The following is a 26878-nucleotide window of genomic DNA, read 5'->3' on the forward strand; positions in this document are numbered from 1 at the left end:
AAGGGATGATTCTAGGTAATTTCTGGGGAATTGTAAATTATTTTCCGTTATTGTTTTCCCCTACTCTCTTTCCACTTTTCTAAGAAGAAAATTACCTAGCGCTCACAAAGCTGCACAAATAGCTAGTTGGCAGCTTTCAGCATATGTGGAAAAACATTTCCTTGGCAGAATAGCATACAGGTTTGTAACTCTGAGATGACATCACAATAATACACCCAGGGGCTCAAACTAGCATCCTAGCAGATTAAACCTAAAAGAGTTACCAGCAGTGTCTTCTCACAAGGGACTTATTGCCTTAGAAATACATGTTCCTGGCTGGTACTGAAGAACAAACATCTCAGCAGCCCTTGGCTAATGATGCGTGCCCCATCTATTCATCCTTTGCCGACTGCAAACAAAACTGAGGTTTGGATGTGATGCAAGCCGAGCTCTGGATGTGCAGCATGCCAGTCCTTGCTCTTGCTTTGGGACTCCTGTCTATCCATGGAGATGCATGCTGAAGGAGATCTGAATTTGAGCTAGGAGAGTTTTAGGGGCTGGAGTAGTAAGAGATCATGTGTGGGGGAAGCAAGAACAAGCTCTTAAACTGCAGGAATTAGCCCCCATTATATAGTGAAGTTTAATGGCTCGGCAAACTCATTTCTATTGTGAATGATCCTACAAAAGCCCTGGAAAATTGAAAGCTATCAACATTTTAATAGTAAAAAGAAATCCAACTTGTGCACTCAGATGAACTTTTGTCTTTAAGGTTTCAGTGGAGAGATGACACACAGGCAACAAGGTTCAGGGAGCTGTGTTTATGTGAAAAGGGAAAAGGGTCAGTTTAAATCCAGGTGGAGTCTGAGTGCTGACTTGATGAGCCCTCTGAGCCTCCAAATCATTGTCTCCAGCACCCCGTTAAGATTGGGCTGGAAACAGGCTCTGGGTTGCTCTGACATTGCTCTATACTCCCTGTCTGTTCACTGCCCTGCAGGTCCTGGGAACACGCAGAAGTGGGGAACAAAATAAAAATAGTCCCTAATAATTATTTTCCACAGAGATTATAGGGCTCTTAATGAGTCCCATCTCACCATATAGTGTTGGTTTTGTGTACCTCTCCATAGGAGCTAGGTGAGACAACCTGTCTTTTTTTTCCTTTTAATTTCCCTCTTACAAAGCTCTCTTAAGACAGGCTGCTGGGAGGCATCGTCAGTGTACTGACTACTTGCTGCCTGTTAGAGTACAGGTTACATCTCATCAGGTTATGCCATGGCATGTGCCTGTGAAGACAACATGAGGCGAGATCATGTCACAGAAATTAACAATGCAGAAAGACATTTTCTTGATTCACAGCAAGGCATTAACTTATACATCTGAGTAGTGGATTAAAGGCTTCCAGCAGTGAGGTGGGGAGGAAGTAAGAGAACAAGCTGCCAACTGGTAAATATCCACACTAATTTTGCAAATGCAGGTACTTCATGTCTTTCCTAATCTAATCGTGAATGCAAACTGGATTACTGCATCCGACATGACAGGAATAAAACAGCACCAACAGACTCTTGAAATTAGCAGAGTGAGTTTGCTGGAGGAATTACATTGCTGATACAAGTCACTCTCACAATAAAGGGCACTCCTAAAAAGGGAAAAAAAGAAAGTTGGGAGACAAGAAAAAGCTGGAGTAGGCAGTCTTTTCCCCTAAATGAAAAAGGCAATCAAGAGGCTAATTCTTTTTGCAATAAGAACAGATAATTTTCCCTTCAGATGGTCACTGTATCATAGAACTTAGAGAACCATCTATGACCACTTGACAGTAGAATATAGGGAAGGATGTTGAAAATATAACCCTATAAATATGCCCTACATATAGGGCAGTGGAAGCACATTCACAGGGATTGGAAAAGATAGGCCCAGCAGAGATTCCTGGAGGTTCAAGGGAGAAATCTATGAAAGTGAAGAGGTTAAGAAGAAGAAGAGCTGTAAGCAGGCACACCTCCTCCTCAGAGCAATGCTAAAAGGGGTCTTGCCTGACTTTCCAATGCCCTCAGCTTTGGGCAGCCATATAACTTACTACAAATTTACTGCAAAGAGAAAGCACTCCAAACTGGTTTTATTTCTGATATCATGTGCTACACAGAAGTGCAGAGAAGTAGAGAGTCTTGCTCTGAAATCGACCTTTTATTTCTGTGTCATTTTCAGGTTGTTTTACTATAAGTTAGGTACCTTTACTGTCAGCAAAGCTGCTCTGTTTCTCTAAGCTCCTATCTTCTGTATGTAGCATGGCTGAGGTGGTCCTCAAACTAAACAAAACACGTGCCTGAAGGACCTGCACTTCAATCTAAGCCACAGGCTGTTTTCTGCCTGCTACAACAATAAAAGATAACCAAAGAGTGAAAACTTGTTAAGAGAGTGGTTGCATAAAGAAAAGTTCTAAATCAGAGAGGGAACAGAGGAAAAAAACTAAACAAGCAGGTTAAAGAAAGTCAAAGTAATTTAAAAAATCTTTCACAGGTGCCTTTTGTGGAGAAACTGGGCTGAAAGCCAAAACGAAAAAGCTGTGACAGCAAGGAGGAACAGATCCCACAGAGACAAAATAGAAGAGGGGACTGTCTCTGTAGGATTGGTGAGAAAAAACCCAAACCATTAACGTTGTTATGGAAAAAAAATTAAACTGAAAAATTAAAGGAGCAGAAGTTATTTTTTCATATGTATTGGGGTTAATGGGTCATAATCCTTCTCCCTCTTCCCTGCCCCAAACATGGATGTTCTGCTTTTGATAACAAATGAGCAAGGCTGGGGTCGAGAGGCTGCTTTCAGGGAGATTTGTGCAGTACCAAGGCTTCCTAGAGAAAAGCCAACCTCCTCCAGTGTGGCAGGTGGCAGGAGGGCTGCTTATGAACTTTTCCACTGGGGAAGCTGGGACCCACTGCCACAGAATGGCAAAAAAACCCCAAAACAATAGGAGGACACTGAGCACAGCCGGCAGGCATGCAGAACAGGGGGCAGCAGTGATAGAGGACTTGGGGATAGGAAGCAGATCTGTGAAATCATCATCCCCAACCTGCATGGAAAACTTGCCTTCAGGAGGGAAGTGTTAAAGAATATGTTAAACAATCAAACTAGTCAGCCTGAAGCAAAGATAAGCAAAAAGAAAAAGCAAGAACCAAAGAGAAGATGGAAAAGATCAAGTCTTGAGCTAGAAATGAATAAGCTTAAAGCTACTGAAGACAAAAATTAAGGCAGAAAACAGTAAAGCACTGGATATAATTAAAGACAGCCAAGTGACCATAGCAGCAGGCTGATCTTTGTTTAGCTTAGCTGGTCTTCAATAAAGTTTACTATAAGGCACAGCAGAATAATTTGGTGTTAAGAACTCCTTCTGGAGTTAAAAAGCAGAGGCGGTTTGAAAGGAAAGCCAAAGCGTTATGAAAGAAAAGCCTAAACATTAATGCTGGTTGTTTCATCACACCCAGCTGTTTTGGTCATTTCTCATATCATCCATAATCAAGGATTTACCTCTATTGCATCTGTCTTTGCTTCTGCTCCAGACCACAACAGCACTGAGGAAGAGAAGGTATTCTCATGTTGAGGTACCATAAGGGCTAATTTGCCTTGGATGAAAATGTTGCTGCTTACTTCTAGTTTTGTCTCTGCTGGCGATTTCTTAAGTAACTACATTTTTAGCTTGGCTGCATCATGCCTCCAGTTATAAGTTTCTCATCCTAATATGTCATTGTCATTAAAAATGTCCTGTCTACTGCTGTAATGGAAAAAGATTACACTTTTGGACATTTTTTTTTCAGAAGTAAAGCCTGAACTCATTCAATTTTAGCCACACAATTGATTCTTACATCCCCCTCCCTGAAAGCCTTCTATCAAGCTGCTGTATTGTTTTGGGGACATGTTTGGGAAGCCATGGCCGACCTTTTAGCCCCACATTTTCCTAGCAAGAGAGGTCTGTCTTAAATAACAAGAGGGTGAAGGAACTAAAGTACAAGGAAATAAACCAATAACATAAATGTGAAGCAGCCTTGCTTTAGCTCAACTTTTTGAGAAAAAAAAACCTTGGCCCTAAGCTTTCAAGGTACAGCATAGGTTCAAAACACAACCACTTCCATAGTTTTTTCCAGATATTAACTAGGATTTTCCCCTACTAAGAAATTTTAGAGGTAAGAGAGAGGAGGCTGCTTTAGGAGACCCTGCCTGATGAGGGAGGTTGGGCAAGATGACCTCAGGCGTTCGCTTCCAATGTTACCTATATTGTGCTTCAGCAATTCTGTAACAGAGCTTCAATTCCTGGAAATCATGCTGGTTTTGCTGGTATTGAAAAATTAACCAATTTTAAAACTTAGGAGCCCAGAAAAGCAGTGAGAAAATTACTTTGCCTACATATGAAGACAGTACTTCCTACTCTATGCCTGCCACCCTAGAATTAGTCTGAAAATTACTGAATGCTCTCCAGCAAATCTTCCCACATGGTGGCATGACATGGCATCCAACAAATCTCATTCCTGCTTTTGTCCTCTTGCACGTCACACTCCCAAATCACAGGGAATGAGTCATGCCTTTCCTTTAGACCTTCTTCTTTTGGACTGATGAGAAGCCAGACTTGGCCAGGATCACTGAGAAGATGGCAAGTGGATTTTGTCCTAAGGACTGAAGTTTTCCATGACTCCACAGAAGATGGTTGTGCTGATCTAAGTGGTCCTGCCAGCACCCTTCATCCTCACAGTGACTGAGAAGCTAATTTTGCCCAACAGATTTCACCTGTTAAATGTTCACAAAGGAAAAAACTAATGGCAAAATACAACACACAATGGCTAAGACAATTTTCTGACTTCTGTGCAGTCTGCACTTGAGCCCATGGCCATTAAGTAAAAGGCTCTGTTTTCTCTCAGTCTCTAATAATTTAGTTACCCATGTAGATGTACTGAACACCTGGTTTGACTTATAGGGGAATAAAAAGAAAATGTAAGAGAAAAGGAGAAGAGGGATGGGGAAAGGGAAAAGGCAAAAGGAGAAAGGGAGAGAGAAGGAAAGCAATTAAATCAAAACTGACCAAGTTAAAGTTACCTGGAGCCTGCACTCTGCAAATAGATGCTGCACTACAATGAGTTCATGCTACCATCTTAATTTGAATTTACAACACTGTTCTAGAAAAGCCCTATCAGGGCTTTGTGCACAATGCAGTAACAGAACTGCCCCCACCTCAATTGAAATCCATCTCTGTGCCCTGGCAGTCTATACATAGGGAAGGTGAAGGAGAGGGACAAGCCTTTGTCTTTCCAACTGGCTGCTCCTGCCCATCGTGTGCTGGGTTTGTAACGCCACGGCATTTTGCAAAGCGGCATTGCCGGATGATGCCAGATGGAAGCATTACAAGGGGAGGATGCGGCTCAGTTTGGGGCTGTCTAATAGTGTTGGCTGCAATCCAGAAGCGAGCACTGTCCAGCTCACTCACTCATCCCAATTAAGGGTCAAGGCCTTACATGGCACTGCCCCCACGGATGCCGGCGCCGTGCAGTCGCCAGGGGAGGACAGTCAGCTCACATAACAGTCCTTGAAGAGGCACCGAGGCACCGGTGCAGAAGCAGCTCCTCTGACAAAACTTAAAGGAGACCGAGGGACACGCAACTGATTAGACAAAGCAAGTTAATGGAACTGATTTAAAACATTCTTAATTGCATTATTCCTGGCTAATTATTTTTCCTTGTGGGAAAGAGAAAAACCGAAAAGTCAATCAGTCAGAACTAATGAAGAAATATTTCATGGTGACCATTTGCATTAATAATAACATGAAATGTTAAGATGAATCAGAATGGTACAAACACAGTGAGTTAATTGCAGGTTGCTCATTACAGATTCTGAGAGTAGGACTAATGCACTAAGTGGACACAGAGTCAATTTTAAATATGAAGAAGCATCACTGATTACCCTGAAGTTTTCAGCAGCATAACACAGATGCAGATCTGACCCATGGTCTTTATTTTCTACTTGGTCTGCCCTATTTGGACAGGTAATTAGGTCAGCTGAATACCCTGTTCTTTGACTTCAGCACATAAATGGAAAAGCTTTGTTCACCAGCTCATTGTGAGCCTCACCTCACTGAAGCAAGGGCCCATTCAGTCATTGGCTCCAGAAGTTAATGACTTTGCCCTATATTTTATGGGAGAGGGAATTTGGCTGTTCATTTGAAGGGCAAGGCAGGTTCCTAAAAAGAAAGAAAGCAACAGTCACTAAAAGGGACAGGCTAAGGTGAGAAGTCTGAAAAAATGTTCTGTTCGTTTGGGATGATGGGCATTATGTGGGTTGCACAGTTCTTAGGACATAAAAGCAATTACTATTTAAACAAGCATTAAATCTGAGTCAGGGACTTGGGGTTTCATCTCCAGGCCATATAACTACAAGGGTTAGAAAGAATTTCTTTTTCTCTTCCTCCTGCACCTCCTCCACAGTATTTCATAACTGAATGAGCCCATTGGAGGGGTTTTGCTTTGTTTTTCTGATTTTTGGAAGAGAGATAACAGACTACAGGATTGCTCAAGTTTTGGCAATGCACATATTTCATTACAGAAGTTTCTCCAGCAGCATCTAATCAACACAGATTTTAATTGCAGGTAAGCACTACTTATATTGTTATTCAATAGCTATTAATAATTTTTTAAATAATAGTGTATTAGCCTACTAACTACATAAGAATTCTATCTCCTCAATACTTGGAATGAATTGAACAGTTCAAGGAACATTCATTTCTAGGGAGATATCTTGGTACTTGAGATGATTATCTGCTTCAGAAGTGGATTACAGCTGGTACATAGAGACTTTCTGAAAGTTAAGCAGGTACTTAACTGCTGTCCTGCAGTGGGATGGACTTCAGCACCATTAAATTCACCAAGGCAGAAACGTGCATCTTTTCTTAAGCATGTCCTTAACTGAACAGAAGCAGTGCCAGAGGACGGGGTGCTACTGAAAAACAGGGTCAGGCTTATGTCTCAGTTTTAACTGCATGTGGAAGACTTGCATCACATTCATTTTTAAATTGGCTGATTCCAAATTCACTCAATTTTACAACAAAAAAAGAGGAATATTCATTTGCAGTTTAGGCTGGGTTTTTCCTGCTTTGGCAATGTCTCTCTTCTCCCTCCTTCATCTGAGAATATGATCCCTCCCAGTGACTGCACCATTTAAAGCACAGGCTCATAAAGAAATGAAATGATTTTGCCATCCCTCTGTCTATGGCAGAGCCACCATGTGAATGTTGAAGGACAGTGTGGACTGTGGGCCTTGGAGATCCTGGATAAATACATATCACATAAGGGAATGACTCTCCCTTGCCTGTGAAGCAGGGCCTGGGCAGGCACGCTGCCCATGGGAGGTACAACCTCCCTGCAGATGCAATCCAGTACATCAGATTTACAGCCCACAGCCAACTTATCTGCAAGCAAACAGCAGTCAGTTTCTGGACACAGAGCAGCCTGGGGTGCTGAGGATGTTGTTGCCACAAAAATACAGAAAATACCCTTTCCCTCAAAAGGTTTCCCCATCTGAGATCTGGGATTGGACTGTCTATACAGGATTGCATAATACAGGATCATCTCTATTATCAAGCACAATCCTAGCACAGACTGATGGGTCTCCAGAGTCGTTCAAGGCTGGGGTCCTGGGTGCTCACACAATCACAGCCCACTCCTTAAGACAGTGCTCTTTCTGCCTGTCTGTCCTGGCTAGTCATAATTAGTTTCAAATCTGTTGGCCTATTCCAATCTCAGTTCTTTCAGCCTAATTCAGAGCTGACAGCAACAGAAATCATCAGGGCCCTATACATATTATACAAAATCGCAACAAAGAGAAAAAAGAGCCAAATAGATATCCCATGGAGAGAAAATCTGCAGCAAGTTCTTCTCTCTTAATTGCGGTTCTGGCCTTGGCCTCTGCTGGGCTGCCTGGGAATTTGGCTGGACAACTATCACATGGATGTCTTGGACCTTGTCATTGAACTGACCCCCATGGCCTTGAAAGAATCTTTAGTTTTGTGTGGACACTGATGGGGCATGGGGACGAAAAACTGAGATGTTGTTGGGGTGGCTGAGATAATGGGAGCCACAACAGAGGCAATGAGGCTACTCCAGGGGAGGCACAGGCATCTATGGGTATAGGAAACAAATCTATATGACTCTAGGCTTTTTAAATTGTGCTGCTCCTGGAACAACTTGTTAAATTTTATGATACTGACTTTATCTCTTCTGACTTCTCATTTGGAGGTTATATGAAACAAATCCCCAGTGAGCTTTCACATCTCACTATGGGATAGAACTCAGTATTTAAGAGTCAGGAAATTTATTTTACCTTTGTGGTCCCTAGTGACTTCAATTCTTGTAAGCCTGATTTCTGCTGCCTAAAATATTCCATAGTCATTTGTCACCATTATCTACTGCTTTACTAATGTTACTTAGGCAAATTATTATAATCTCAGCAAAAATATTTTAGTATTTCCTTTACAACTTTGTCTAAAGTAGTCTTAGCAGAATTAGATTAATAAAACATGCACCTTTCAATATACTTCAAAGTAACTTTAGCAAGATATGTGCATGCCCATTAATTCTGCAGTAACAAGCAGATTGTATAAAGGCTGATTTTAACCAAGAAGCCACATCTTCTATTTCTCTTGAAAATCTCCCTGTAACATAAGAGGTTTGGTTCACCCTCAAAATCAAGCATTTTGGTCACTGTTAACAAGACACTTCATTAGGCAAAAGTACCTTCATGAGATATGTTTGGTTCAAGGGTCATCTTTTTCTCTAAACATCCAAATCTGTTCTGCTTCCTTATATAACTTCCTTTTTCTTCATTAGCACTGCTCCTATTTATCTACTGGCCCGGACCTACACATCCTTTGGTTGCCCAAAATCTGTCTTCACAGCCTTTACAAGAAATGCCTCTCTAAGATATGCTTAGTTTACAGTCAGAAAACTCCTGAAGGCTCACTTCCAGCTGCTCTTTGGCATTTAATAAGGCTGAATTAATGTACAAATAACTGTAGTCTGTTTATTCTCAGGTAACTACCTTTAAGAGTAAAGCCATTATGTTTTCAAGACCTACATTACCAATATTACAATACCATTACCATGACCTATTGCTGCCTTAACTCTTATCTTTCCAGCAGACCTTGTCTGAACATGGCTTCTACAGAGCCTCTCAAGTGGCAGGAATGTCAGCCTTGCTTTTTTTATTTGTTCTTCCAGCACACACACACACCGAATGCTATCTGAGTCTAGTAACAATGGTAATATAGCAATGGAATGGAAATCTAAATGAAGATACAAGACTAAGATTGTGTCTTCTGCAGCAATTCTAAAGCAAAAGAACATAATGCACAATACTTGAATGGCATTAAAAAATTACTAAACAGTATAAAAAAGGGGAAGAAAGAAAATACTACATTTTATCTACTCTCTATGTGGGATATGGAGTTTTTGGGAAAAAGAATGCACCACATCTTTCCTGTGACATACAGAACCTGACAAGAAGATTTGTGACTATTTTTTGACCGTGTCAAATACAGGGGGAAAAAAAAACCTTATAATTTTTGAAAAAGCTTTCCACAGAGACCAAGACCTGGTGCTTTAGAGTTTGAAGTTCTCTGCTGCATGGGTTGAGTCTTTCTACACATTTCTGTACCCTAGTACCCAGCACTCTTTTAGAAATGGCTTTTAATAATAAATAATAGCAGTCTAAGATGTAGCTTAGCTCCTTTTTTCTCTAAGGTCTACTGATATTGTCTACCCTTTGCTATGTGCATTGGTGAACCTAATATTTCATAGGAATTCAGTGCCAAAATTCACATTATTCTCAGTGAAGCTGGATTCAGTCCTGATGCTTAAGATACATCGGATAATTTTCAATTGTACCTTTATAAGCAAATATTTCTTGCTTGAACCTGGCATTATAATGTTTGACGTCTGCTGTCAGGGACATCTCTGCACTTCCACAATCACAGCCTTTTCCCATTACCTTTCTAAGGCATGCCTATTCCAGAGCAGGGGAAAGGTGCAGGAAGAAGGAACAAATTTGCTACAGGCTCTCACTGATACCCTTCTGCAGCTAACACTACCCACTGGTCTGAGCTGGGCAAGTCAGGGAATGTAACTATTTCATTTAGGCAGATGAGAAAGGGCTTTCTTTTCCTTGCAGTCTACCAGTCACTTTCATGAAATAATTGGTTTTACTAGCATCCACTGCAGTGCACTCCATAAACTGGGAGGAAATACTCCTGGAGGCTTGAGGCAAGACTGAACACAATTTCAGAGGCCTTTTTCATAAGTGAAATCAACAATCCATGCTAAGCTATTATTAGAAGTTCAAGGTGGAATTTCTATCCTGGAAAAAAAAAAAAAAATTGAACACCCTTGATTCAAAGTCTGCAGTGGCTCTTGAAAGGGAAAAAGGACCCCATCACTTAAAAAAGCCTTATCTCTTTACAGTTTTTCTGCTCTGTCTTCCTCACCGTGACATATGTGAACAAGCTCCCCAGAGGGGGATTTCACTGTTGTTGCAGGAACTCGTCAGAAGAGTGCAGTGCATGGTAACAGAGAGCAGTGCTGATGTCACACAACAAGTCTTGTGAGCAGAATCAATACCCTTCATTGGACAGGCTGACACATCTGAAGCAAAGTTATAGGTCCAAAATCTTGCCCAGCTTCACCATCTGGACCAACAAGGTTTCCTATCTCTTCTCGCTCAGCTCCCTTTGCTGGTCAGAGGTGTAGTGAGCACCTCTCCATGCAAGGCTGGACTGGGCCTCCTCTGTGATGTGTGGTGTGCAGGCTGCCTCCCCTGCCTGATGAGGTGACAACACATAAAGCCACCTCCATCTCTGGAGCTCTGTGGAATTTTTACAGCAGAGTACATCTAATGGATGCTAGTAAAAACAAACTCCACTTGTTTTGTCACAAGAAGTAAATAGGGTGAACACATCAACTGTATTTAGGTACTTACATTCTGCTCTAATTTTAAAGTAATGTACTTAGTATAAAATTTTGTAGCCAAGAAGTGTAGTGGAATGTAGTCTACTAATGCATAACACTTTTCATCCTGTATACTGTAGCCAGACAGCTTTTTACAATTAGTAAGTAATGCACATATATTCATTAAGAACTGCCGTGTAATACACAGGGCGCCCACAGTTCTCCTCCTCTATCTTCTGCATGAAGAAAAAGAAAAGAAAAAAGGGTCACCTAATGTGACTAGAAGATGCATGCATAGCTAAGAATGAATACTAACTGTGTGCTCAAAGAAACCTATTAAAGCATTAGGGGGAGGCATTAGTAATCCAATGCAATGTGCTTTAGAACAACTCACTGCCAGAAAGAAAGATAGTGAGAACAAAACTAAAATAAAACAAACAAGGAAGCAAAAAAAAAATAAAATTATGATTTCTTCATACAAGCTAACTGAAATATTTGTAGCAACAATATGGGACTGTTTCAGTCACAAAACAGCCTGATTGAATGATAATCAAATTAATTATCTACATTAACTGAACAGTTGAGAGCCCAAGCTGAAATTTAATAAACCACACTGCATGAGGATGCTTAAAGATAAATCACAGCATGTGACTCTGTGAGCATAATTTATTTTAAAACACTGCACTGTTTCTGCAAATTGCATTTATTAAAGCTATGCAAAAGCTTCAAATCTTTTCAAAGGTGAGGACATTTTGACGGTGCTGGTTCTTGTTATTTAAGATGTACTTCACAGAATTACAGAATTGCAGAACGGGTCAGGCTAGAAGGGATGCACAATGGGTCATCTGGTCCAACCTCCCTGCTTAAGTAAGGTCACCCCAGAGCATGTGGCACAGGATTGCATCCAAGTGACTCTGGAAAATCTCCAGTGAGAGAGACTCCACATTGCCCCCTCCCTGGGCAATCTGTTCAGTGTGCAGTCACCTGCACAGTAAAGAAGGTTTTCCTCTTATTCAGGTGGAACTTCCTGTGTCCCAGTTTCTGCCCATTGACTCTTTTCCTATTGCTTGGAAAAACCAAGAGCCTGTCTCCATCCTCTTGACACCCTCCCTTCAGATACTTACAGACATAAGTCTTACAGACATTGAAGAGGTCCCTTTTCAGTTCTCTCTTCTCAAGGCTGAAGAAGCACAATTTCCTCAGCCTTTCATCATGAGAGAGATGCTCCCATCTCTCAATCACCTTTGTCATCCTCCACTGGACCTTCTCCAGGAGCTCCTTGTCTCTCATATACTGAGGAGCTCAGAACTGGACACAGTACTCCAGATGTGGGCTCATCAGGGCTGAGCAGAGGGGCTGGATCGCCTCCCTCGACCTGCTGGCAACAATGCTCTTCCTAATGTACCCCAAGATACCTTTGGCCTTCTTGGCCACACGGACACACTGCTGGCTCATGGACAGCTTGTTTTTCACCAGGAGCTCCAAGTTCTTCTCTGCTTTCCAGTAGGTCAGACCCAGCTTGTGCTGGTCCATGGGGTTATTCCTCCCTAGGTGCAGGACCCTGCATTTGCCCTTGTTACATTTCACAAGGTTGCACTCTGCCCATTTACATCTCTCCAACTTGTTAAGGTCCCTCTGAGGGGCTGCGCAGCCCTCTGGGGTATCGGCCACTCCTCCCGGCTTTGTGCCACCAGTGAACCTGCTGAGGAGGCACCTGCCCCTTCATCCAAGTCATTGATGAATACATTAAACAATACTGAGCCCAGTATTGAACCTTGGTAGGGGACACCACCAGTGACAGGCCTCCAACTAGATTCTGTGACACTGATTACAGCCCTCTGGGATCTGCTGTTCAGCCAGCTCTCAATCCACTTCCATTTCCGTCCTCTCTAGCAATTCTAGATGAAATTTATTTGGCAGTCATGCTGGGAGGAAAAACATGGGTCCAACCCTTTGCCCAAGCTTGATCCCATCCCACCTTTTCCTATTTTCTCTCTTGAGCTCACAGTTCCAAACACATCTGCTCCACGCATTCAGCTAAGATGCATGCCAAAGTTCCAGGCACATGACCCTCTGTGTACACGGCTATTCCTCATTTTTATTTGTTGTCCCGATGCTAAGATGCCCAGGGCACAGTCAGCATGGTCTCAGCTGGAGGAGACATGGCCACAAGCTTGTGTTTTATGCAGAGACACACCCAGCTCTGCCCAAAATATGGTAACGAGGCTGCCAAATGGCTACTATGTCACATCCTACCAGCCCTTTGATAACAGCCAGGGCAACTAAGAGGAATGCGGCCAACCAGACTGCGACACAGCTTCCCCCTCCTTTCCCAACTGGCAAGACCCTGGGCAGTGGGATTGTGCCAGGATGGGGGGCATGGGATCACGGGCTAAGAGAAAGCAGCCTCCCAACTTCTATTTCCACAGGGTTTGTGGGACAACACAGCACTACCCGACAGCACGGCCCCAGCCTTGAGGGGACACCCTCCTCCTTGGGCACTGGGTGCCCGTGGGATGTTGGGCAGCAGGGCTGTCAGCAGACCCATGGTAGGAAAGGGTGTTCTGAGGGCCAGGTGGCTCCTGGTGTGCTGGCATGGGAACCGTGCTCCTGTCCCATGCAGGGACATGGCACCTGTGTGCATTTGAGTGACGTGTGTACTCTGGACCAACAAGGTTAATTACAATGCCACCTGTAGGAGGTACTTTCCCACAAATACAAACCTTCTGTTTTTTCCATATGCTCCCATATGGTCCAATTTTTCTTCATAAGCAGAGTTGTACTAGAGCTAAGAAATGACAGCAAAACTTTACTTGTGTGCCTGTAATGTCAAAACCAGAAGTCACCTGACTTTGATAAATCCAGGGTTTAAAAAAAAAAAAAAAAATCCATCTTTTCCTTTGACACTCCAACTTAGGAATAATTTGCATGCACAAGATACATAAAATTTGATCGATTTTGTCATGAAAGATTTTCATTTGTGCCTGGCAAGAGGTCAGTGAGCAGACTCAGATTTTCTTATCTTGGTGCCTTCTCTGCAGCCTTCTCACTTTGCACCCTTGCTGCAGTCCAAATATACCCTGCTCTACACATGTAGAAAACATTACAGAAATCAGATACAATCTCTGTTAATCGTGGAAGGAGCAGAAGAAACAGTTTGATTGCAATGCACTACAAAACACAGTATTGATATGTGATGTACTACAAAACACAGTATTAATCCCCCAAATAATAGCAGAATAAGCACAAATTTTCTTAATCAATTTCTTCTAATTCTTATCAGCAATAAGGAAAAAAACAGATTATAAAAATGCTTGAAGCATTTCAGGTTTCTCCACATGGCGTCTGAAAACAGACTTTGTTAGAAGATTGACTGAAATCTCTCTGGTTTTAGAGATGTGTGAATGGTTGTGAGAGGAATGCCTGAAACAAGTCACTTCTAGAGAAGCTTTGAACAATAAAGAGCCTCTGTTTTCCAGTGAATTGTGCATATGCACACAAACGCTCATCCATAATGTGAATTTAAAATAATCCTGGTGGGAGTGAGAGGGGGAAGGGACACATGGAAAAAACTAGGCAGACTTTGACCCTTTGTGTCAGAAAACAAAGCCTTGTAGTTCAAATCTGAGATAGCAATTCCCATTTGACATGGTTTCAACAGACGTACACGCCTTCTGGCTTAAGCCTGTCCCTAAAGGATACTAAGACCAAGCAAAGCTTGCTTACAAGCCACCCAACCACAACACGATGGTTTTAAGTGGAAACAAATGAATGAAATAGATGTAATTAAAAGTCCAAACTGAATTAGTCAAAACCGCTAAAGCTTCACTTTACTAAGTCAGTGAAGGGCAGGAATGGAGCATCTGGAATAGCTGTTCAGCATAAGGTCACTATGAAGATGAATTAGGGTTAATTTTCTACCGGAGTGTAGGTCAGGCACTGTGCTGTGGCAGAGCACTCAATTTACTGGGTATGTTTTGGCCTACTTAGAACTTTGGAAAACAAATATTACAATGTTAAATTAAATATGCTCTGTGACAAGGACTTGCAACATTGGGAGAATGTGATTTATATGCAATTGGCTCATATATACCATCTAATATGATATGCACAGTGTAATGAAAGCTCAAGGGTCTGATCTGCAGTGCAGAGATGCTTTACAATCCTCTTTCAGGTTGCACATTGTTTTTTCTTCCTCCATTTTTTTTTTTTTTAATGACTACATGAGTTAATTAGTGGTTATGTACTCTGTCTCTTTGCCTGGCCTAGCTTATCCCTACTGCAATAAATCTCTTTTCTTTCACTCTCCCAAGGATCATTACAACTTTAGCCAGCATTGAACAAAACTAATTGAAAGCCACCTGCTTTTAGGATCACCCTAATGAAAAATGAAGAAGTTAAGAAACAAAATTCAATCAACTTTCTAACAGTCTTTAATTTCCTATTAATTCACACAAGTGCAGAGGCAGAAAACCCCTCACATTATCCCTTTTGTTTTCACTGCTGGCCTTATCATCCAGTTCTCCTTACATCTGTAGAATTAGAAATTATTATTTTTGTAACCTAAATCTCCCATCATTCTTTAACATGGAACTGATAGTTTTACGTTTTGTCTTTTTAACTGCTGCTGTACAAAAAAAAAAAAAAAAAAGAAATGTACTTGCAAATAGCCTTCCTATTCTTTTTGCTAAATGTTTGGGTTCTTTTAATCAGGCAGGTCCAGATTCAGCAGAACTTTTATAGATGTCAAAGTCCACCTAAGCACTTACACAAATGATCTAAATTGTACTGCCTTTGATGATGTTCAAGCACCTGCAGAAATCTGGGAAAAAGGCTGAACATGCAAGACTGAATAGTTACGGGTTTTGTGTGGTAGTGCCTTGGTAGCCAGACATGCAAAACCTCTGAGCACATACTGAACCTCAGGCAGGTGACCAAGTGCTATTGAAGCTGATAGGAAGTAAGAACATGCGTCAAGATATGCACTTTGCTACCACCGCACAGGAGCTCAAAATTTAGCGGAGTGAGCAGGAGTAAAGGAAACATTCTTGAAATAGCTTGATTGCTACGCTGTTTCTCCTAACTAGTTTCACCACTCATCTACAATTGTCAAGAAATAAGCCTGGAAATGGTTAAGAGTGGCTGATTTATTTCCTGCAGGCCCGCCAGAGCAAAAGACTGAGAAAAGGAAAAAAAAAAAAAAACAAACCAACAAAAGGGGAACACAAGACAGATGGGACTAACGACTATTTGTGTTGCAGCAGGGCTTAGATGTCCCAGTAAAGCCTGGGATCCCACAGCGCGAGATGCTGTGCAAACATGTCAGTGAGGGTGTTCAGTAAAGGGGAGCTGCCTGTAAACACTGGATGTGGAAGTCCCTTTGAAGTCAGCAGAGCCCATGCATGCAAGAGGTTTCTACTGCTGGGCCACGCATTTCAAGCTGTATGATTAATTGCAGTCGAGCGTGCCAAAGCAGAAGACAGGCTCTCTCATAGGATGGCCACCAAAGATATAATGAGCTGAGGAAGAAGAAAAATAAGGTCACAGATAATATATTGGTTTTATTTAATAGTCCACTGTTTACTTCCTGTGAGTGTAAACATATCATTATTTCTCTTGCTTCAAAAGAATAAGAATCCTATTTAGATGAAATAAGTTTAAAACAGTGTAGGTGACATGCGGTATGGGATAAATGTTACCTTCATGTAAATGTATGCTTCTTTCATTGATTATAGTAATAAGATACGCAAAGAAAGATCAGAGGAATATAATTTGATCCTTTTTGGAAGCTACTCTGAAATCCATGCTGTATGTAGTGTGTGTGCATGCACAGAAGAGGAAGAAGAGTGAGGAGTCACAGCACTGCAGAATCTTCCCAGAAATGGCAAATTCCTGCTGCTTTAGAAGTGAACTGACGGCTACAGAAGGTCAATGGACCTAGAAACAAGGTGAACCCCGAGTTTGTAACCTGCAGTTTCAATGACGCAATCATTGCTACAACATGCAGAAAAGGCTTAAACACAAAGGCATACAGAAGAACGAAAGGAAGGAAAAGTAGCAGTCAGGAATAATTATCACAGTGTATAAAAACTTTCCACTCCTTTATTATCATAAATTGCAAAGTTTTATTGATGCATATTTTATCACAGCACTCTTGCCATATGTGATCTGAAGATTCAGAGCCTGTCCCCAGGGACAACGGTACTGATATAGATAATCAAGAATTCCTTTTATGCTTCTCTCAACACAGCCACAGCTCAGATTGAAATTAACATCTTTTACAATGAAACACCAGTTTTCTGCCACAACTAGACATGACAGCTGGGGAGAGAGACCTGCTTATCCAGTTATTCCTTCAAGTCTCGGTTTCATTACAGCCATGAAGATGTAAACTAAGTACAAAGCAATGCGGACGGTCACTGAATACCAGAAAAACGAATCTGCATGCAACCTGCCACATGAAGAAATGGGAAGAGAAATGCTTCCAAATAAATCCAGGGATGAAAAGCAAAGATCAGACGCAGTCTCTTAAAAAAAACGATGAAGAGGAATCCAAAAGCTTTGAACTTTTGCTGTGTTCACTGTCTGGACTAGACTGGGTGTTGCTTGCACACACGCATGAGCACACAGGAGTGGAACCCATGGCCAGAAAGAAACCCAGCATGGGGCTCTGTCCTACTTAAATCCTCCAAAGCAAGGATTTGACCTAGTGGAAGCACCAAGGCTGCTTAGTGCTGGTACTTGTGCCTGGTGATTTTTTTAGCTTGACTGCTTCCACCTGCACATTGTCCCTGTTTCTCACGCTACTGAGGAGGGGGGCATGAAAGTTGTTTTACCCTGCTCCCCATGGGGTCAAATATCACTGTAGCATCTGACTGTCTTTCTGTAGAGCATTAAACAACCAACATCTGCCATGTAGGCTTCTCCCTCTCATCCTAATCCCAAGGGAGAACTGGGTATGCATTGTAGTGTGTTGTTTTGGTATGACTTTGTTTTTGTTGTTTTAAACCTACATGCTGGGTATGCTGGGAATGAAAACAAGGACAGCACACTGCTTGTGAAGGAGAAGGTGGTGGGGGTTTAAATGGTCATCAGTTTCTGAGGAAGTTAGTGCCAAAGTCTCTGCCTTATTTCCCAAAAGGCACAGCTTCCTGCTGGCTGCTAGAGCTGATAGAAAGGTGCAAACTTCACAGACTGTCACAGGGAGCTGGAAATCATAAGGCACTGGAAAATTGTATCTGTTCCATGTGTAAAAGCAGTTCAAGTCCAGGTTTGAGCACTTGCCTACCTATCACAACATTTCAAAGGAGCCTGTTGCTTTGTAATATTACATGCTGGGACAATACAGAGCAAAACCTACACCATTGATCATTGGGTTTTTTTCCCCTCCCTTTTCTTTTCCGATTAGCATCCTACAGCTTAGGGGTTGTCTCCAAACAGGGAAGAACAGAAGAGAGGTTATCAATGTGTTTTGAAGCATGTAAGTGGGCAAATGTGCTGTTAGAGATGCAAGGATGCTCAGGAAACATTGATAGGCTATTGCACACCTTCAGGTTAGATCAGGAAAGAAGTACAAAAAGGCACATGACACTTTTCTATCCTCATGTCTGTATTTCTACAGGCTGCACAAAACAGTGCTTCTGCATTTCAATTCTGTGGATGAGCTCAGCTAAAAGCACATGTAAATGCAAGCCCACTTTAGGGTCATTATCAAGTAAGACAGGAAAAAAAGAAGGCTATGAAAGAAGACAGATATGAGGCAGAACTGCAGCGTAAGGATCTAATTGAAATCATCAGCAAAAAAAAAATAGCACTAGCACATTAGTTGGATGACTCTTCAGGGGATAAAAATGAGAGGGCAGGACCTCTCAACCTGCATTAGGAGACTGTCATTTTCACTTTCTTTAACCAAGGAATGTTTGGAATTTCCTGCTCCTCATCCCACTGGAAGGGCTCATATCACTAGGAAAGCTGACTCCCAAATACTCAAAGCCTTTTGCATTCATGAAGGAGATTACTCTTTGGGTTACTCAATCTGCCTTTCATTATGCTTTTAATTGACACATTTCTCAGAGTTCAGTATTATAGAATGCTGGCATTGGAAGGATTTAATAAAGAAGATATTCTTCTGCATGAAGGACAATTTGGGACACAAGTTCAGATGACTGGGATTTCTCCAGTCTTGCACACATACACCCCCACACCCCCACACACACATAGACTGATGGCTGCAACTCACTGCAGCTACGAAGTCTAGATCAGCTAAGACTGTTTGAGAGAAATGTAACAGTACCTATTATTTTTCCTTTCACAAGAGATTTAAGATAGAATATTAACTATGATCATACAATTTTTATATCAGATTGAAAACCAGAATTTCCATCTTGCAAGAAGTTATAGCATTTGGCCTTTCTTCCAAGTCAGGCTAAAAAGCCCAAATAATGCAATTTATCTGTCCATGGAGTTCTTAAAAATCAGTTTTAAAAGGCAAAAACTTTAACATCTATGGTATGATATGGGTCATCTTGAAGGTTTAGAAATAAAATGTTTAGTGTTAAGGAGCAAGAGGGGTGTGGTGATCTTGCTCCTTCACACCAACTCAGATGGCCACAGCTGAGAGCTAATGTTCTTGATCCATTTGTCTCTATCTGCCTGTGGACCCCTCTCCCCAGACAGAATTAGAACCCCACCAGACATGAGAATCTCATGGTGTGGCTATTCCCAAGAGGCTTCACACCAATGCAACATCTCATCCTAATTACAAAATATAAACACCAGCCAGATTTTCCTGTGGAGCATTTTACTAAAGGGTCTATTTTCACTATGAACATTTTTAAATTTAATGAACAACAGAAAACTACTTAATTGGATACTTTAGTCATCAAACCTAGTTGTTATTTTACAACTTGCTTTTTTGAATCCTTTGAGTGTGACTATCAAGGCAGAATATCAGGTAAGAAGAGTACTATTCAACTTAAAATATCAGGTGATTTGTAAATAAGAAAGGACTTTGAAAAGCATTTAAGATGAATCTTTCTTTGCAGCCTCAAGTTTTAAAAGTATGTTTTATAAGCAAATCTTTTTATAAATCTTTTCATGGAGATACTGATTTTAAAAATTATTTTACAACTGGAAATCAAGAAGCACACTGGAATACTTTTCTATAAAACTCTCAATAAGGTAGAGACCTCATTGGGAATCTGTGCAAGGTCTATCATGATGTATAGGATGACCAAGTCAGAGGTTGATGGGGTCATTTTTGTAACAGAACAGTAACACTAAATTCATTTAAAAAAATCAGAGACAATCAAATAATCAAAAATCAGTTGCTTACTACAAAGAGAGCTCAGACCCTCTTTGAGTGAAATGTATTCTCATTGCACCAACATAACCCCATTGAAACCAGTGAGCTTGCATTATGGTATTAAATAGCAGAGTAACAGAGACATGCCATGTTGTAAAAGTTTTTTAAATCTTTCTTTGAAATAATGACATGGGTCATTGTTCCAGACACCAGTCTGTCCTTACGCAGTAAATCCTGGGTCTTTAAGATAGATGGGTTGTAATTAGAACTAAAACATAGCCTATGGGGAAAGATCTTTCCCCACTTAAATCACATTGTTTTCATTGCTGTACTGGTGTAAATGGTATTTTTATGTATGTGTCCATAAGAGAACTCAACTGCAATATTTCTTCTCTGCTGCTGAAATATTAACATTAAAAAAGCAGTATTTTACAAAAGCCATATAAACACAGTGCTTCCAACAAAATCAATTTTCTTGAAATTATTTTACACCATCCTTCATCCTTGAAATTATATCCCTTCCTTTGTGGACTGCTTGAAAACTTAAAAAATTCTGAACTTATTTGAAGTAAGACTCAGCAGTACATTAACTGGTAAAAAGTATCAAAGTACTTCTTTTTCTCCCCAAGCCCAGAAGAATTAATTTTGTTGCCACTAAAGAAGAACAGGCACCCAACTTTTGAACAGAAACTGACCTAATATTTCTGAAAATCCTGCATGCAATTAGCTTCTTGTAAGAGCCATCTTTCAAACAGTCTTTTTCTGCCTCTGAACTCCAAAAGCTGCTCATGAGATCCAGCAAAATTAGGATATTAATAGAGAACCATTTATCAAGCTCGATGGGTTTCTTAGAGGCACACTTGTCTAGTTAACCAACACTGTCAGGGTATCTTTTAAAGCAGACAATACTGTTAAGGGCCTCCTAATTATTTCTACTCCAGGTTTTTCACAACAGAGTCTATCCAGCAATGGAAGCAATGGGAAGGGGTGCTCAGAGAGCAGAGGGTCTCCCCAGAAAGGGAGCCCTCCTTGGCTATGGGGTGGCCTCGTCCCAAAATGTTGTGATGTCCAAAGAGATTCCTGGTACAGTGGGGTGTACACCTGCATCCCTCAGTGCTGTGGGCATGTGGAATCAATCACTGGTAGGTGTCCAAAGCAAAGAGGGCTGCTGCCCTCCTGATCCCAGGGACTGCAGCCCATTTCCCTGAAACTTTGGCCTAGGCTGAAAAGAAGAAAATGTCTGGTGAACTGGGATGGCAAATTCATGGTACTGGACTGGGAACCAGGGGCTGACTCCAGTGTTTGGTTTTTCTCTTGCCTTTTTCCTTGATGGCCCACACTGCTCTCTGGGTTTGTTTTACCTTCACTCTGCCTTGTATTCAACAGCATTTTGGTTTTTGAGATTTTTTTTCCACCAGAAACATATGAACTTCAACCTTTTCCAGGAAAAGATTTCTCAGATCAGGGCTCCTTCTTGGCACTTTGAGACACAAATCACAAACTTGACCTCTTTATTACTAAGTGTGATTGTTCTGAGAGGTCTTTTGTCTGAGCATTTCCTAAAGGCTTTGGTTTCCCTCTAAAACATGAGGATTTTGAAATCTAAGCTTTGACAAAACAGAACTGTGATCTCCCAGCTCTGGTATTTGGACTGCAAGCACTATGCACTATGTGCTTGTACTGCAGGGGAATCTGCATATTACCTAACACCTGCAGGCACCTCCAAGCCACAAATTATAACTAATAATAGAAGTTTTACCTTTATCTGGTGATTCAGACTCAGAAACCTAAACCTGATGTATTTCTTCAAGCACTCAGATCCATTCTGTGGACAAAAGCTAAAAAATCCCTGTTGTATCAGCAGATTCAAAGCTAAACTCAAATATTGCTCTTACCTAGGCACATAATCCCGTCAGATTGTGAACCATTGGCTTTGGCAGTAAAGTGTCCAATGGTGTCAGAAGTTGTGCTAAGGCTGGACACTTACTCCACTCCATCTCTGCCTCCTTTTTCACCTAGACTCGCTTGGCTGTGCTGGCAGCACTCATTTACTGGCACCAGTACAGCACAAGTTTCAGATAAAGGAGCACTATTTTCTGCAGTCCTATTCCTTAAACATTTATTGTCACATCTGTGACTTTTTCTAGTTCCAAGGTTTTATATAAGATGGGAACATTGAGGTTATCTGATCAACTTATGTTGACAATGCCCCACACATGGCAGAGGACCAGAGGATAAAACACTGTAAACATTGTGAATGCTGTGTTTTCCCCCTTCTCCTTTTTATTTCCTCTAAACATTACTGGAGAAGAATGAACTGCAAAGTCATAAATAAAGTATACTTGTCAGAAGCTATGATCTTAAAATATTCTAAGAGTTTGTTTGTGTTCTCTCCATAAATTGTTTATCGGTCAATATGGACAGAATTTGCAAATGCATCCTCCTTTGCAGTTCACTGATATTATCTCCATTCTAAATACTTTCATCTAGTATTAAGCTTCCAAAAAACCTGACTTTCTACCCTTTTTTAATTGATGAAAAATTTTCTAATGCTGAACATTCAATTATGCAGCATTATGTTACCCTGTGTTTCTTATCCTTAAGGAGATGGTGAGCATTAAAAGATTGCATGATTTTTAAAGTTACTATCAGAGGTAGGGTTATGTAGTTGGCTTGATGCTTTTTGAGTCATCTCTATCTACACAGTAAAGCAAATAAAAAGAGAAAAATCTCTGTAGAAAATAAGTTTCTAATTTATATTTTTACTTCCCTGTGTAATGTTAATGACACAGTAACAGGCCAGCACTGTGAAATGGTACCCTGGTGAGTAAATTATTATGAAAAGAAGTTTATCAAGGCAGTGATTTCAGTGTCTGAATAGCCCATGAGGACACAGAACAGGAAAGATCTATTTAGCCAGAGAAGACACAAACTTTTAACATGGAAACCAGACATTCTTCTAATTCTCCTGGAGCTCTGCAAAGCAAAGTGGTCTTCCAATGAAACAATCATCCTGCATAGGGTGATATTTTAAATCAGAAGTTAAGTGGTTCAGTCCCCTCTAGATAGTTCCTAAAGAGGCAAAAAAACCCAGCCAGTAGACTTAAAAATGCTTTTAAATGCATGTAGTGGTTGATAGATTGGCTATTTACAGCTAGTAAGTCAAATCTGTTATGACATTAGGTAATTACCTCTTCAATAAATAACTTGATAAGTTCCCAGAGAAAAGAAGGCAATTTATCTCAGAATAAAAACAGTTTTGGTCCACCAACTCTATGAGGACAATTTGGTAGGTAACTGTAACTACATGGGGAATTTGGATGCTCAGCGATCATTAAAAATAATGGGAACTTAAGTGTCCAGATCCTACAGCAGTTTCAAAACTCTTAGCCATGCTCTCCTGGGACAACCACTGCTAAGGTATTAACACTTAAACACCCAGAAGAAAAAGAGAACAAACTGCATAAAACCCCAGTGTCAGATGGTTATCTATGAGCATTTTACTGATGTTTTACAAAATTGACACAGTGAAGAGGAAACTGGAACACTTTATAATTTATTTTTGATATTGTAATTATTGATGTTTCAACAAAACAAGGACTTCACAGCCAGAGAGTTCATTGGCAACAGGATTAAAGTGCAACAGATTTTAATGGGAATGGATTTTTTGAGGCTAGGAATTTGTAGTAAAAAATTAGCACTTACCTGCCACACAACCATATATGTTTGTTCTGCATAAACACCTATACAGCCCAGTAGGGGATTACAGAGGTAGTGGAATGGAGCTCTTTCTCTCAAGGGTGAGAAACAAATGAGGTGGAGATAGCAAACAGTAGTAGGGGAAAGTTATTAGCTATACTGGGTATCACTGCTGTTAGCCATGGCTGATTCATTGCTTCACTAACAGTCGCCTATTTAGCAGGCTGTAATACAAATGAGTCTTTAATGGGAGTCCCTTCTCTTGCGCAGAGCAGCAGGACAGCAAACGAGGGCACTTGAAGAGCTACACGGGCCAAACAGGCAAGGAAACCAGACAGGCAGAGACTGACAGCTCAGTGTTGAGCTGCTCTCTTTTCTTTCTCTCCTTTGCTTCCATTATTGCTTCTACACATTTGAATCTAGCAGCCAGTTCCTTTGTCCTCCACTTCATGCTGAGATGTACCCTGGGCACGAGACACCAGGAGACCACCTGGAAGAGTACACCCTCAACCACAGTGTATTTAGCACAGTGCCTTTAGTGGCACCACTGAGCTCACCCTCATGAGGATTCGCCTTTCCCAAGTCTATACTACCAAAAAAAAAAAAAAAGGTCTAGCTATGGTTCAGACCAACATTTCTATACAATGGTTACATTTTGATATAGCCCTAATATCTACAACACATTGCTGACAGACTCCTTTCTCTTGGCATATCGATGAGCTACAACCTGAAACCACATGCAAATCTAGGAATGTGATTTTTTTTTTTTTTGACAACCGCCCCCCTCAATATTCTTTACTCACCCTGGACACTTCTTGTGAGATCCAGATGCTGTTATTCCAATCTTTATCTGTTACCACAAACTCCTCTGCTTTCTGCCATTCTCATTTACAACTTTGTGGAACAGTTATTTTTCTTCTTTTTGTATTAGTCTCTTTCTGAGCCAGAGTCAATTTCTATACTTGCAACCTATTAGATCTGTCCTTTTTTGTCTCTGTTATTCCATGAAGACATTTGTCATTTCTTTCTGTCTGCCTCACTATACAAATCCTGTTTTCTTGCCCTCCTGCAGCTTCTTTCTCTGTTCAGTCTCCTCAAGGTTTTGTTGCTGTTATCATCATTTTGTCTCAGCATGCTCTCTGTCCTCTTGAAGGCTGGTTTGACAGATCCTCTCTTGTCATCTGCTTGAAGGCTGATTTCAGCTCTTCTTTGCAGCGCTGTGCCTATGCGCCTCCTCCGCTACAAGTGTTTAATGTGGAGCTTGTTCTACCAGAGCTGCTCCTCGTGGCCCTTCCTCCTGAGGAGTGTCTCCAAGACAGAAGGTCCACAGGGCTGTGGGCCACAGAGCTGGTCTGATAATGTCAATACCAAACTGCTGCCTTTCCAACAGGCCTGGCAGCCCTTCCCCTTGTCATTGTCAAGGATGTGCACTAGTCATTTGACAGGATCACCTCTGGGTGTTCATGGGGTGACCAGAAAAGATAGTGTTTAACCTTGCTATTAGAATAAATTTATCAACCTGTGCTCACTCCTCATGCATTCTTTGCATGGAGACTGTCCATTTCCATATCACTTTCTGAAGGAGACAGATCAGCAGCTCCTCTCAGGAGGAACAGAAGCTGTTTGCTGCATGCAGCCCTCCTTTGACATTGAAAGAAACTGAGTGTCCAATTAAAACACACAAGAACCACTGATACACAGTGTTCCCACACTTCCCTTTCTGCGAAAGCATTTTTCTGTCCTTCATAGGTCCTTCACAAGGCCTGCAGATTTTCTCTTTATTTCTCCACTCTCTTCCTTTAGAACACATTTTTGCTCTGAAGCCTTAATATATTACACCTGCAGGTCAAGTAATACATAATATTTACTTTAATGGTTAATGTCCTCCAGATTATGCATGGATTGTAGGGGACTTGGAGCAAAATTTCAAATTTTATTTGAAGGGAAATGCTTCTTTTCATTAAGGAAGCTCCCCTTTCCAGAAGTCAGTCTTCTAGATTACACAGAGAGCCACCATAACTTCACCTCTTAAAGCCTGTCTCTCCTCTTCAAAAGTATCTTAAAATTAAAAAATAGACTAATTTCGGCAATGGCCTAAGCACATAGAAGCTACTCCATAATCTAGTGAAGTACCTACATTATCCTTAAGAGATTTGCCAACTAGTGATCTACTACTGCTATTTTAATTTATGTTACATCGTGATTGCAATTCTAAATTAAACTCATACAGGCAAGAAAATTTATAGTTAAGCCTTTCCATCAATCCTTAACTTTCTTTGCAGTAACAAAATGACATATTGCAAGGGCTCTCAACTGTGTCTCACAATACTTAGGCATGTACAAAGGTTAATTACTGTATTGGATTTGAGTGACAAGGCTTTGCTGGTGGCCTGGTGGGGGTGGCTACAGGGGTGTTTATATGAGAGCTGCCAGAAGCTTCCTCCATGTCCATTACAGCCAATGTCCACTGGCTCCAGGATGGACCCACTGCTGGCCAAGGCTGAGCCCATCAGCAACGATGGCACCAACTCTGGGATAACTTGTTTAAGAAGGGGAGAAAAAACCCTTGTGCTGCAGCAGCCAGAGAGGAGAGTGAGAACATGTGAGAGAAATAACTCTACAGACACCAAGGTCTGTGAAGAAGGAAGGGAAGGAAATGCTCCAGGCACTGGAGCAGAGATTCCCCTGCAGCTCCTGGTGAAGACCACGGTGAGGCAGCTGTCACTCTGCAGCCCCTGGAGGACCTGAAATGGAAGCAAGAGGATGGCCAAAGGTAGCTGTGACCCCCATGGGAATCTCATGCTGTAGCAGGCTCCTGGCAGGAGCTGTGAATGTGTGCAGAGAGCCTGTGTTGAAGGTAACCTATGATGCCAGGATTTGTGATCAATCCTGCAGGGGACCCACGCAGGAGCACTTCATGTGGAACTGCAGGCCA

At 41.3% G+C, this 26878-nt stretch overlaps 1 protein-coding gene across 2 annotated transcripts in view; it reads right to left on the reverse strand.

The window, feature by feature from the left end:
- The window catches only part of CDH20 (cadherin 20), a 118712-nt gene that overhangs the window by 84846 nt on the left and 6988 nt on the right, over positions 1–26878 (reverse strand). The window contains exon 1 of one of the 2 annotated variants that reach the window (XM_038128479.1): positions 6078–6497. The exons of the other annotated variant lie outside the window; for it this stretch is intronic. The gene's annotated coding sequence lies outside the window, so the exon portion shown is untranslated. Of the gene's footprint in view, positions 1–6077; positions 6498–26878 lie in introns of those variants that run through there. 2 annotated transcript variants of the gene reach the window in all.

Source organism: Motacilla alba, chromosome 2, assembly GCF_015832195.1.
Source record: "Motacilla alba alba isolate MOTALB_02 chromosome 2, Motacilla_alba_V1.0_pri, whole genome shotgun sequence".
Classification (NCBI taxonomy): domain Eukaryota; kingdom Metazoa; phylum Chordata; class Aves; order Passeriformes; family Motacillidae; genus Motacilla; species Motacilla alba.